This window comes from Myiozetetes cayanensis, unplaced genomic scaffold (assembly GCF_022539395.1).
Source record: "Myiozetetes cayanensis isolate MyiCay16 unplaced genomic scaffold, myiCay2020 scf5-8, whole genome shotgun sequence".
Taxonomy (NCBI): Eukaryota; Metazoa; Chordata; class Aves; order Passeriformes; family Tyrannidae; genus Myiozetetes; species Myiozetetes cayanensis.
In genome coordinates, this window is record NW_026087742.1 from 65,512,507 (window position 1) to 65,526,026 (window position 13,520).

Genomic DNA, 13,520 nt, shown 5'->3' on the forward strand with positions numbered 1-13,520 from the left:
GCCTTGGCTCTGTGTAAGCCCTGCTCAGCAATAACAAAAATATCACTATATTATCAACACTGTGTTCAGAACTAATTCAAAACACAGCTTCATAGTAGCCACCATGAAGACAATTAACTCAACCCCAGCACACTGTGCTGAGGATATTCTGCCATGGAAAGTAAACATTCCTTCTTATACCACATACAGGAACCACAGAAGAGTTGCATTAGGAGAAAAGAGTCATATATGTCCAAGGAATCCTTAAAAAAACAGGAAGATAAATGGATTCATGCCTATAAAACAGTTGAAAAACCGAGAAAAGTGAAAGTATCAAGTGTAGAAATATTACAGAAAACAATAATGGTCTTAATGTGTGGTATATATATTATATATATATACACATATATACACAGTATCAGACTGTACATGGAGTTTCTACTTAACTCTGACTTGTACATAGCTGTCTGATATCTTTTGAGGGTTGCACTTAAGCCTTGTGCTGTGTTAACTATAGCATCACCTAGGCTAGTTCACTTTATGATGCTTTGGACCACAAAGGACTCTATTGGTTTCCATGTTTTGTTTGACACTGACTACTCAGTAAGCACTTAATGACGAACCGAAATCTATCTAGTGGACATCAAGTGAGAATTTTGAAACTGAGAAATAAGAATAAATTTGAAAAATAAGAAAAAGCTCTGTAAAACAGTAATTATTATAACAACAGCAATAACAGTAAACTCCTCAAGCCTGGGTTCCAAGCTGCCGTTCTGTTTCATGGGACCTGCAAAGTTTGAAATCACAATTTGAAATGCCATCTTATAATACTTCTAATATGTGCTAAGTGTAGGACCATCAGAAAGGGAAATGTTCAACTATTTATAAACTTAATTAACCAACTTTTTTTTCACTTTATCCACCTTCATGGTTTTGTGAATTTCAGTTGTATTACCCTCAACCTTCTCTACAGACTGAAGAACACAAGCTTTTTAAGTCTCTCCTCATAAATCAGCTACTCTGCCTCCTAATTCTCTATACTCTTAAAATTCATTAATGTATTAAACTTCATTTGCCATGTTTTTGCCCACTAACTCAGAACTTTTAGGTCATTCTGGAGTTCTTGGTTATCAGTTTACCATTTTACTGAAGAGGGTAACATCTACAAAGTAAGAGACTTCTTGGTCTAGTCCTTTCTCTGCCTCATTGATTAAAGTGTCCAATAAAACTGACCCAACCAACTATCCATGTAGTACTTCAGTATGGATTTATCTCTATTCTAAAAAGGGGCTAGTGAGGCCTGTCAGCTTTCATAAAGGAACCTTTCTTCCCATCCTGTGTCAACTCAGTTTCTTTAGACGGAAAAGAAAAAAACTTGCCATAAATGTTTGAATATAGAAAACTTTCAAGATCTCTATAACAAAATATATGTCTAATGTAAATAGCTATAGCAAATTCCAGAGGTTTGAGGGTTCATTTTAATCAAAAACTATAGTCTTGGAAATTTTCCCAGAAAACCAAAATAGAGAAAAAAGTTTCCTATGTTAAAAACAGTTGCCACAAATAAAACAAATGCATGGAAGGTCATTCTTTTATTTTACATGCACCACATGTCCTCTAATACCTATGCACAATAGGGTGCAAGTTTAATGACTTGCGTTTTTGTGCTCCTGTTGTAATTAGATATTAGGGGACATATGGCACAGTGAAGACTTAGCAGTGAATTTTCTTGTTTTGATTGTTTTCTGCTACAGGCATAACATTACTTCAGTGATGATATCACTGACCAAATTAATTCACATGTTGACTTCTAGATTTATAAACTGAAATTCCTTTCAGATTATACAAAACCCAAATATGTAACTAGTATCAACAAGTGAATTATCAATAAAAAAGAGTATAATCAGTTCAAAGGGTATAATTTTAGACACCATTGTGAATGCTACATTTATGCTTCAAATTACAGTCAGAGTTCAGCATTGGTGAAGGAGTGGATATCTCTTTCCCTTTCAATATCTTCTCCCTTTACATGCATACACTCCCCAAGTGAGCATCCTGCCTCACATCTTTCTTCCTCAGTTCTTCCTCTCTCATTCAAGTCCCTGAATTATGTCACCTTCGGTATCTATACTCTTTATTCAGTGAGTCTGACTGGGCATATGCATTTTTCATGTTTTATTACAGGAATTTGTGGTTAGCCGTTGTTTGGGAAGATGCAATCCCTTAAAGAAAATTAATTTTGCATATATGAGCAAACTATGTATGGACGAGGAAATTTCAGGATTATGTAAATACATAAAAAGAACTGAAGTCAGACTGTTCTATACACCTTCTTTACTCTTGTAATGTATTTCTTAACTAATTATGTTTATTTATTGCTAAATATGGCACATCAGTGTATAGGGCTTCCTTGGGGTTTCTTTGGGTTTTTTTATATGCCTGGTATCAGACAACACAACTAAGTGTTTTTTAGTTGCTGTTCTTCAGGCAAGATAAATTTGCCATGTGTTTTAGAGGACATATGGTATCTCAGTAATTCATACTGCACTAACCTCCTAAACAGATTAAAACATTTCTTCTTGCATGACAAAAGCTGACATTCTGTTTCCTCGGCTGGTAATCTAGGGGACATTACTAACACACAGCAGCAGGAAGCTATATCAGCAGCACGTGATGTTTCACCAGTGAACACAACAGGCACCAGTTTTGCCAAGAGTCATATTTTTATCATAACCCTTGCAATAGATATTTTTTTACCCAAAGTACTCATTCTCAAATAGTGTAAATAGATTAGAATTTTAGAGTGTGTGTATTTTATAAATATGTCACTATCTTTTCCATGGGCTCTGAAAACACATTCCTAATGGCTCTGAAAATCTCAACATGCAGAGAGGAAGGAAGGAACACTGATTTTTTATTTCTATATTATCTTGTATGTATGTATGTATATCTATGTACTACAGTTTAATATCTGTGGAAGGAATAATGCAAAATCTTTTCATTTAGCAATTGGCATCATTGTGTTGAATCACAGTGTGGCAAATCAACAGCATCTTAAAATTAAAAAGAAAACATTAAATTACTTCAAAATTGTCATGAGCTACCAAAAATATCACGGGAAAAGTCAAGGAAGAGAGAACAAACTGTGAAATCTGTAAAGTATTATCACTACTTCTTTTGATTGACAACATAGTTTCAAGAGTGGCATTAATGTTTTTTCCCATCTTTTTTATTTTCATTTTAGAGAGAATTCCTCAAATAACTATCCTAAGGGGTATAGAAATGCCAGAAAATTTACATTAAAAACTCTATACAAGTGTTCTATATTTGACACTGAATCTGTCAGATAGAAGTTACAGAATTGTTAGGTCAGCACTACATTTCTTGACTAAGAAGAGATTATCCCATCACAGAGAACTTCTCCAAGTCCCCGTTCTTAGAAGCGCTCCTGGTTGCGTGCCCTGTCCCAGTGAGCACTGGGACTAGATCACAGTGTAGTGAGCCTCCCAAATGAGCCATGAAGATTGATAAAATGCAATCTCAAGTAGCTGCTGGCACCTCCCTGTCAAGCTTACTAATGAGTGCTGTGTTACTGCTAGAGTCAACTGTCACATTATCTCCAGGCTAATAAACGGATCCAGTGACAAACAATACACAAACAAAAAGGAGCTGATAGAGGATCTTTCCTTTTAACTCCATCTCTGCATGTCCCTAGGACACAATCAAATTCTTGGCAGAGGTGATTTTCGTGTTGTAGAAAAAAAGTTTTTCATTGTTTGCTGATTTATGCATTTATTTATTTTTAGTTGTGAGCAGCAGAAGCCAGATAAGTAAAAATATTGTGGGTCTTTGTTTAAAAGCTAAATCCAGTAAATATGCAATATTTTTTCATGATTCTCCTTGTTTCCTGTTTGTAGTGATGACTGGAAACAAATATGCCAAATCTCAGGACAAAAATCTTAGCTGAGGTATTCCCTGCAATAGAGAAAACAACAGAAAGGAAAATTACCTGCAAAAATTGGGTCACAGAAAAAATCGATTCCTGAAGACTTATGTCAGATTTAAGGAAGAGTAAGGTAACTGTGTAAACTTAATTCAGCACCTTGATGAGGGTCATTAAAATAGTTTGAACATGGGCAATTCCCAAAATTCTCCTTCTGATGCTACCTACCAATGAATGGACTTTTCTAGCACCAAATATCAGAGGAAAACAAATTTTAAACAGCTGTTAATGTCAATTGCAAATCCTGCATCTCCTGGAACTCCACAGTATTAATTTTTTGGACGTTACTATATGTGATAAAACTCTATTATATATTTCTTTGTGCATAGATTGTACACTAAAGAAGCCAAAAAGGTATCATTGTCTAAGTATGCGATTTCCCAATTAAACAAAAAAATGAGACAGAAAAAGGGGAAAAAAAATGTCCAGGCACATCTTGTCTTCTGCTTTGCCCATGCCAGTTCTTTCTCTCTTTATTGCTATGAATTTCTTCTTCCTTTGTCCACCTCTGCACATGTTCCCTTCAGCATGCCCTTCTCTAGCTGTCGTTCCCTCTCTTCTGCAGTGATTCAGACCACTTCTGACATTTGAGAATATTAGTGTATTTACTAAAGAGCTGATAGGACCTTCCATAAGGTTAACTTTAGATGTTAAATACAAGTTAAAAAGACCAGCACTTTTTGTTACATGTACCAGGAGTGGTTCCACACTGAAGTACTAGAAGTAATGATACTTGCTTTATCCCAATAAATACCAGTTCCTTTCCTATAGTTGTATTTAAAAATCCTGGTTTTGGGTACACATCACATGGAAGACTGAATTATCTGAAGATGTTTTAGAATTCACACTGAGTAAAAAATTGAGGAATATTGGTTTCTTTATTTTTGTTTTCCATTGTCATTTGAGACCTACTGTAGTAATAATTTTAGGAAATGAAGTTCTCTCATTTAGTTGAAATTATCACACATAAATTTTTGGTAGAGTTTTATGCTTTTTCAAATCATTTGGACATTTCATACAACAGTGAAGAGGAATTTGTACAATAAGGTAGTTCACCAAAGGTACCAAAGATGTAAAAGAGTTTTTGCTACTGGCATCTCTTTGTCACAGGAAGACAAGGTTAATATAGAAGAATAAATCAAATTCCTATGTCTTGAAGTATCTGCAGAAAACAGTATTAGTGCTTGAATTTGTATCTTGCCAATCTGGAGGGAAACTCCAAATATAATTTAAACTTATAACACAGTATACTGTGTAAGTGACACTTCATAAGCAACATTATTACCAGAGATGCTTTGACGTATGCATATCAGCTCATGAACCTTATGTGTACCTGCAAGTGGCTCCCTCCCAAATCCAGACCCTCCTCTATAAAAAGCCTAGTGAACTATAGTTTAAAACTAAAGTGGAATAATTAATGGAATAGTGTGATATTTGAATCATTCATGTAACAACATTGCCCATATCCCTATGTACTTGCACTCACTGCGTCAGAGGAAATCCCTTGTGAAAGGGCAGAATTTTACTGCTTTTTTCTGTATTTTGTAAGGAACACTTAATAATTCCTTTAATATGGCTTCTCTTTGTGCTATAATCACAAATATCAGGGGTGAAATATCAAAATAAAATGGTGCTGCTTATGCCATCCAATACTTCGTCATACTGATTACAGTAGAGACAAAATTCTTACAGTAGAGATCAGGGAAAGCTATTCTACATAGTAATCAATACAATTTTGTATTTCTTCATCCTTAGATGCTGGAAGTTCAGGCTATTTATTTGGGTTAGCTATAGATTTACGGACTTTAATAAATTTGTCCAAGCTTACTTGTATTTTGTCAGAGATATAAGTCAGTAGGTGGCTGTTATAAACCTCCATCTGTAAGTCACCACTATACATCTATTTCCAAGCAGTAATTCCCGAAAGTAAATTCTTGTCTTACAACTCTCAGATATCTATGTTAGCTACTAGTTCTCAATCCAGTTCCTACCAGCTCTGTGAGAAAAGAGCTTGTCAGCGTGGTTCATTTTTAAATGTTTGCTGGAAATTTCAGGATGATAAAACTTGGAAAAGGAAAAGCCACAATTTTCTTTCCCTGAAAAACGTTGTCCAAAATTGCAGTCAGGCACATTTTGCAACACAGTGGGAAACAGTACCATTGTTTTAGAAATGATTCCAACGCTTCAATTTTCAACAATTTTATGTTTTTCAAAAAGAGTACATGCAATACAGCAAATAAATAGGTATCTACATAAATATTTTTGAATAACAAATCCAAGCTTTGTACATTTATTGTCTGAAGAGTTTGCTTTTGTTTTATAAAAAACACTCATGAAATCCAGGCTGCTTCTGTAAGTATGATGCCACAACAAATAGTACTGCTGGCTATCTCTGCTTTGTTTTTATGTCCTGCAGAGAGTGACATCTGTGTGCAAATTAACAACAGATTTGTATAAGCTAGCTGTGAATGCAATATTTGGAAAAACAAAAAGGAAACTTACCTATAAAATAATGAATGTAATAAGGATGTAATTTAATTCAATTTCAAAACACTCTTGTTACCTTCTAGGTGTATACATTGTTAACAAATCAAAGTATGAAATACTAACTTCAGGTTTTATATTTGATTTTGTACTAGCTAAAGGCACGCATGCTTTGATCTGCACACAATGTCTGTAGAACTAAATGGCTGGTACTAAGGACCTGAAATACACAGAAATGTTTAGAGGGTGATTTACTGTGGATTTCTTCTAATCTGGTCCATGAGATGAACATAAATTAGCAGCTGGAGTTCCTTTGGTGGCTCCTAGATGATATCCTTTGTGATAATTTAATTCAAAAGGAAATCCAGTCCATGCACTCTTAAAATTGTTCTGCAATACCAACCACAACATGGAAAGTGGGAACAATTGGGATACGGACTTTTAAAGTATATTTCTGATCTGAATTAAAACATTAATGCAGTCACATCCACTAAAGTCAACCAACTCAAAGCATAGTGCATCCCCAGACACAGAAAAAGTTTCTTAAAGAAATAAGATTTTTAATGTATTCTTCTCAACAATGCTAATACTATTTATATTTGTATTTTTAAAACTACTGGAAGGTGAGAAAGGTGTCTAATCCTACCGGATATTAACATGAAATCAGCTTGTCTTTAATGCACAATGGTGTGTAGAGCAGGAACTGGGAAGTAATCCCACTCTACTGCCCAGTTAGTGTCCTGCCCATGACATCAGGGAATTTTGTTTCCTCTTCTGCTCAGTAAAAATGTCATCATTTATGTAATGCTAACCTTCAGCCCATCATCTCACTCAACCTGGAACAACCAAAAGCTAGGAACCTGTAGTGGGATTCAGCATTTGAGGGGTTTCAGAAGATCCAAGGCATGCAGGACTAGCAGGAGTAGCATAGGAATCACAAGCGACCTGTGCCGTACTGAGGCAGTAGACAGAGGCCTGAGTAGGACACCTCTAGGCACCTAAAGTGACACTAAATACCTGGGAACTATTTTAGCATGGCAGGCAGTGCTCTCACAGTTTCACAAGGCTTTGAGGGGAACTCGGGAGTTAACTCAGAAGAGAGATTTAACATCTGGATGGCTGAAGTTTGAGGGAGAAATGGTCTGCATGGCTTGTCAGAGAGGATAACCTGCTGGGAGGGGGCATTTCTTGCATTCTTTGTGGCAGGCACACGATTTGCACTTTACTTTCCTATTGTCTAGTTGAGTGCTTTTTCCCCTGAGCTAGTAAATTAACAGCATCAAATCCACTGTCTACATTTTCAAAGGAATGTGGGACAGCAGCTATTGCTGTGGTTTTGGTAGAAACAGACCTTTGCCTATTGAAAGTGTCCACTGGTGCAATCAGTGTTCCTTGGAGAATATGGAGAGAGGAAAATTCAATTTGGTGATCCTGATAGCTAAAAGACGGCCCATCCTGCCAAAAAAGAGGCAGCCAGAACCTGAACTGAAAGCATTAGCAGGCTTCTCCCACTGAGGTCTGAGTCACAAAAGTACTCTTAGGCAGGCGTGAACAGGACCAGAAGAATCAAGGTTTCTATTTGAGCTGACTGGCTTTGTAAAGCTTCCTTTAGGTTTCCAAACTTAAATCATTTACTGCCAATAACACCAGAAGGGTATGCAGTAATGTGGTAGATAACCATCAGGCAAAGCATGGCTCCTAAGCCCCGTCTTTACTGAACCTCTTACTGCCAGCTTTATACATTGTCCTGAGTTTAACTTGCTCACCTGTCCTGTTATATTTCATAACTATCTGCTCTTGTTATTTTCCCCTTCATAATTGGCTGTGAACTAATAATTTAGATGTGATTTCTTTCTGAAAACGTACCTTCTGTTTAAAGTTTCTAAGCCTTTGATAGTTATTAATGCACACACAGCAGCAGAGGGATGCTTATTCACAATGGCATGGTACAGCTATTAATGATACTCAAAGGACTGAAAATTACTATTTCGGATGTGTCCAGAGCAGTAAACTGGTAAACAAGCCTGCAGTTAGTGCTATGGATGGTTTGAATCAACAAGGGTGAAAAGATTTGGTTACTCTGTGTATTAGTGTTAATAGGAATAGATTATAGAGGAATATTTGTGATGTGACCTTCTGTGCACTAATTGAAATAGTATTCAGAGTCAGCAGTGGAGTAATCAAGTTAAACACTGAATCATAAATCATCATGAAAAGTGCTGTCACAACTTAGCCATTAATGCCCTGTATTGCTGAGCAGTCTTACGAAAATATCTGCTATGCCGATCTCTAGGTTAATAGGAACAGAAATGGCATTTAAAGACTATTTGGATCAAATCTGCTCTGAGGTTGAAAGTGTTACTCTGTTAATTTACTGGTAATTTGAAGTGATGTAGTTAGGGTTAGAAGCAACACAGCTGAGCCCCACATAGCTGAACAAAGGGTTGTAGGAATTTGTCTAATATTTAATTGCTATGAAATGCAATACACAACTTTAATATTTCTATAAGTGTGTACCTTCCACTGTATCCCTCAGTTAGCATTTGGCATGGAGGTCAAAATCAAAACACATAAAAATTTAACTTCATAATATGGTTATGCCACTAAAACAATTCAAGAAGAGACTTCTATATATTTTACACATAGATGGTAAAATCTGATTTTACTGTTGTTATGAAAGCTGAGGGCCTTTTAACAAATGATTTGTATAAAACAAAGTACTTTGTATTATTTTTTTAAATGCAGAAGTCTTTTAATCTTGTATTTGCAAGAAGGAAAAATAAAGCTTAGCCTCCAGAATCAGAGATAAATACGGTTTCCAAAGCCAGTAAATTTGTTTAGAGTAATTATGTGATTCAGGTTTGATCGAAATAATAAGCATAAGAAACATCACAGCTGGAATGATGTATACTTTTTCTAATAAAGACCTATGTCTCAACACTGGCAAAGCTTGTGCTAATTTGATTCGTTACTCATCAGATTACTTAGACAACTAGATGCATAATGTTTGGGGGGGCATCTATTTATCATTATTTGCTTCAAATATTGTTAATTAACATTAACATAAATTATACCAGGCATCTGGTACAAAGGAACTCATTTTGAACAACAAATAAAGCCAGTCCTTTAAAAAAATTCATAGATTTTTACTCCAAGAAAGCATAAAAATGTACATTCATGTAAATATGTGTCACATGCAGCTATGGTATATTGAATCCTGAAAGTAACAATATTCTATACACAACTTTTTCATTAAAAAATCAACAAGTATGGTTTTCTATAAAAGGTATCTACACATGAACAGGGAAGCACAATGGACAAAGTTTAGCTCTAATAATAGAGTGTAAAAAGAAACAGTGTTTGACTAATTGCAGTTCACTTTTGTACATTTATTTTTTACTGGCATGTGCCTATGAAATTTTCCACATTATTAAGATTAAATTCTGTTCTTTAGTTTACTGTTGTAAATTAGATTAATGTTATCCCAGAATTTCCCTAAGTAAACTGACAGCAATATTTAGCCATAAAGTCCTAGGTGTTTGTCTTTTTAGTGATAAGTGATAAAAAAAATAAAAAGAAGTTAATAAGAGAACTACAAATGAATATAGACATGCAGTGCATTTCTAAACAGAAAATGACTGGAAGCAACTGCTAAATACAGCTGCCACAAAATCTATCTGATTTTGCATTGTTCTGTGCGTAGCTCAAGGAGATTTCGATAACTGATTTATTCTGAAGTGTCCAATTGGTATTGGGATTTCGGGAATATTTTCAACATTTGCTTGGTCACTTTCTTTCTTTTGAAGTTCAGATCTCAGGTACAATAAAATAACAAAATAACAGATAGATGTGCTATGGGATTTACATCACGCAGCTTTAGCTGTCTGCCAGGATCTAACAGCAAGACCTGAAGTCAATGGTCAGAAACAGTCACTTTAAGATTAATTCACTCACTGCAGGGTGGACTTAGTTGCCCCTACAAAGTGCCTGTATTTACTACAGATGGTCACACAGGATAGCCCTGTTCATTGTAAGATGTTGAATTTGTCATGCAGGGCAGCTAGGGTATGGTTAAGTTGCTTTAGCACAGAAACTTAACACCCTTTGAGGGAGGATAACCCAAATGTCTGCATCTGCCTGGGCCAAGAGCTGAGCTACAGATATGACGATCTCTAGGAACAGCAGCTGGAGGTGGAGTTGGTATCACACAGCATCTCACATGATGTTAGACTCCTCTGAGCAGGCAACTAAATCATACCCCTACTCTGGTGTGACAAATTTCACCCAGAAATTTGAAACAGGTTTCCTGCAAACAGGTGTGATGGCATACTACTTGGAGAATTACAATAAATTAAAATTGGTAGGAGAGCAAAATGTATTTTTTCTACTAACAAAGCAATTAAATTCTGGTAAGCTATGTAATGGTTCACAAGTAAAGAATCAATCTTAAATTGCCCAAAATTATAAGTGAAGATAAATGAACTTGTGTTCTTTCACCTCATTATTATTCACTTTGTTGTATTCTTTCAAAGGTAACTTTTAGCACATCTTAGCATCTTTTTTAGTACCTGGCCATGTGATGTAAAAAATGGAATGTTTATGTTTTGCATCATTTAACATGAAATCTTCCAGAATTTGCCTTCACCAATGTTTATAAAATTTTCTAGGGCATTGTCTAAAAAGCCAAACAGCTGTTTCCAATTTGGATACAGTATAAACCTAAATAAAATGACCAGGAAGAGCTTCTTCCCTCATAGAAAATACATTTCAAAGCACTAGCTGTATGTGAAAATATTCTTGATTTTTTCAATATATTTTCATTTAGTAGCAGAAGGTTTATTTCAATACGAAATTTTTACCAACAAAAACTAAATTAAAAGCTCGCTAAAATCTATTCCTCAGGATCACCTTGCTGCAGAGAAGTACTATACTTTCTTTATGATAATAGCTCTGGTGGACAATGAAAAATCAACTTTTGGAACAATTTTGTAGGTCTGGGCAACAGAAGCTCACACCTTCATCCTGCAAGTCAGCTCAACTGGCAAGTGAAACAATACTGACTTACCCCAAAGTAAACTTCTAGGTAAACTGTACTCTGTGGCCTTGACTGATTTTAAGATTATACTGCAATAGTGTTTTGGGTTCAGGATATGATCCCTTCCACCCAGAAAGTAATTCCTAGGCCCCTTACCATCTGGATGATACTAACAAATTATACCTGATACAGGACAATATAATTTTTTAGAACTTTAAGTAATAGGAGATTTCAAGAAATTTATTTCATTGAGTTTTATGAGAAATTGCAATTTATTACCTTTTCTGGATATGTTCATTTTTAGCTGTTATTGCCAAATTCAGCCTCAGTAGAAAAGTGGTGGTATATCAGTGCTGCATATTCCCTAGTTGGACAATGAAGCTGTAAATAACCAAATACATCAAAAATAAAAATTGATTACTCTATTTTATAGTCTCTTAGAGTGAATAAGTTTATGATTTAAAGCTGTGTCATAATAAAACCATGCTGGGAGGAAATCAGAGAGAGAATGCACCATAATTGGCCAAATCTAGCATTCGGACAGAACAATTACATTAACTTCAGAGAATTGTGCTCATTTGAGAGTTTATTTTGATTTAAAAAGAAGGGGAAAATGTATCACTGGTTTGCCTTCTTGTTTGTCTATGAAATGGTATTCTGTATTTTCAATGGTATTCTGCATATGCTTTAAATTTAAACTTCATTCCTAATCAAAATCGATTAATAAAAACAAAAAGTTAGAACAATAAATAGTGTATTTCACACATTTTGTGCACGTGTAACAATCAGTATATTAGAAGCTCAGACTTACTTTATGAACACTAAAATAATTAGATCTGTTGGCCAGAGAGGAACCATGGACAGAAAAATCCAGTTGCATTTCCAGAATAACTGGTAAGTCTTCAGAAGTTCAGGAAGTGTAGAGTTGTCGTTTACTATTTGTCAACCCTAACTACCTATGGTGGCTTTTTATTGTTTGATTGAAATCTTTGATGGATATTATTTTTACTACTGTTCTCCTATTCTGACTGATCTATTTATTTATTTATTAATTATTGTGTTTATTGCATTTAATAATATTCACAGTCTTTGTGTTTGTCTACTACTCCGTTGCCAGTACAACTTGTACCACCACATAAGTTCGGTAGAACAGGAGCCAGTGCCTGGCCCCAAAGACATTGAAAATTGCTCTAAATTATTCACACAGCTCTAACAGGAAATCATTCTTATATATTTATGCATACACATAAGTGTGTGTGTTTCTATATATAAATAAAACCAAAATAAATAAAAAGTCAATGAAATATAGATTACACAGTGTAGTTCGATGTTTTGCTTTGCTATAATCTTATATAAATCCAGCTTGTACAAATTTAGCAGGTGCTTTGAAATTTACACATATAAATGTAAATCATGTATTATTATGCACACACAAATTACTTTTTCATATAGTGTGCAGTTTACCTCATTTGATGCTGAAAAATATGTAATTTCATTCAAGGTAATGATAAAGGAGGGAAAGGACATATATGTTCATTTAAATTGTTAAAGCTGATTTTTTTTTAGTCTGAATTAAAAACCTACTGTAGTGACCCTGTCTTGCACAGTATAATACCCTAAAACTTCTAAGTCACTCAATGATAAGAGGCTGATCTAAATGCTTCCACTACATTAATCAAATACCAGGTCTAATTAAAAGAGCCATGCACAAAGCTTTTTCAAAATGTTGCTCAGGTATTGCAATAATTTCTGATCACCCAAGCCTGGAAGACAAATAATTAGAGCTGCCAGAGCATTCTGATGAGTGATGTCAGCATCTCCAAGTGACCTTCCCTCCACTAATTAATTTTCATCTTAAGAAAAGAGACCCTGTTGTTGCACATTATTAATTGAGTTCACTAAAAGATGCGCCTGATTAATTTTTGTTGATAATACTTGTCATTCTATGCAGCGGCTGTAATCATTCTATTGGGTTTTATTTTTTTAAGTTGATCTAGGTCTTTTACAATGTGACTGATA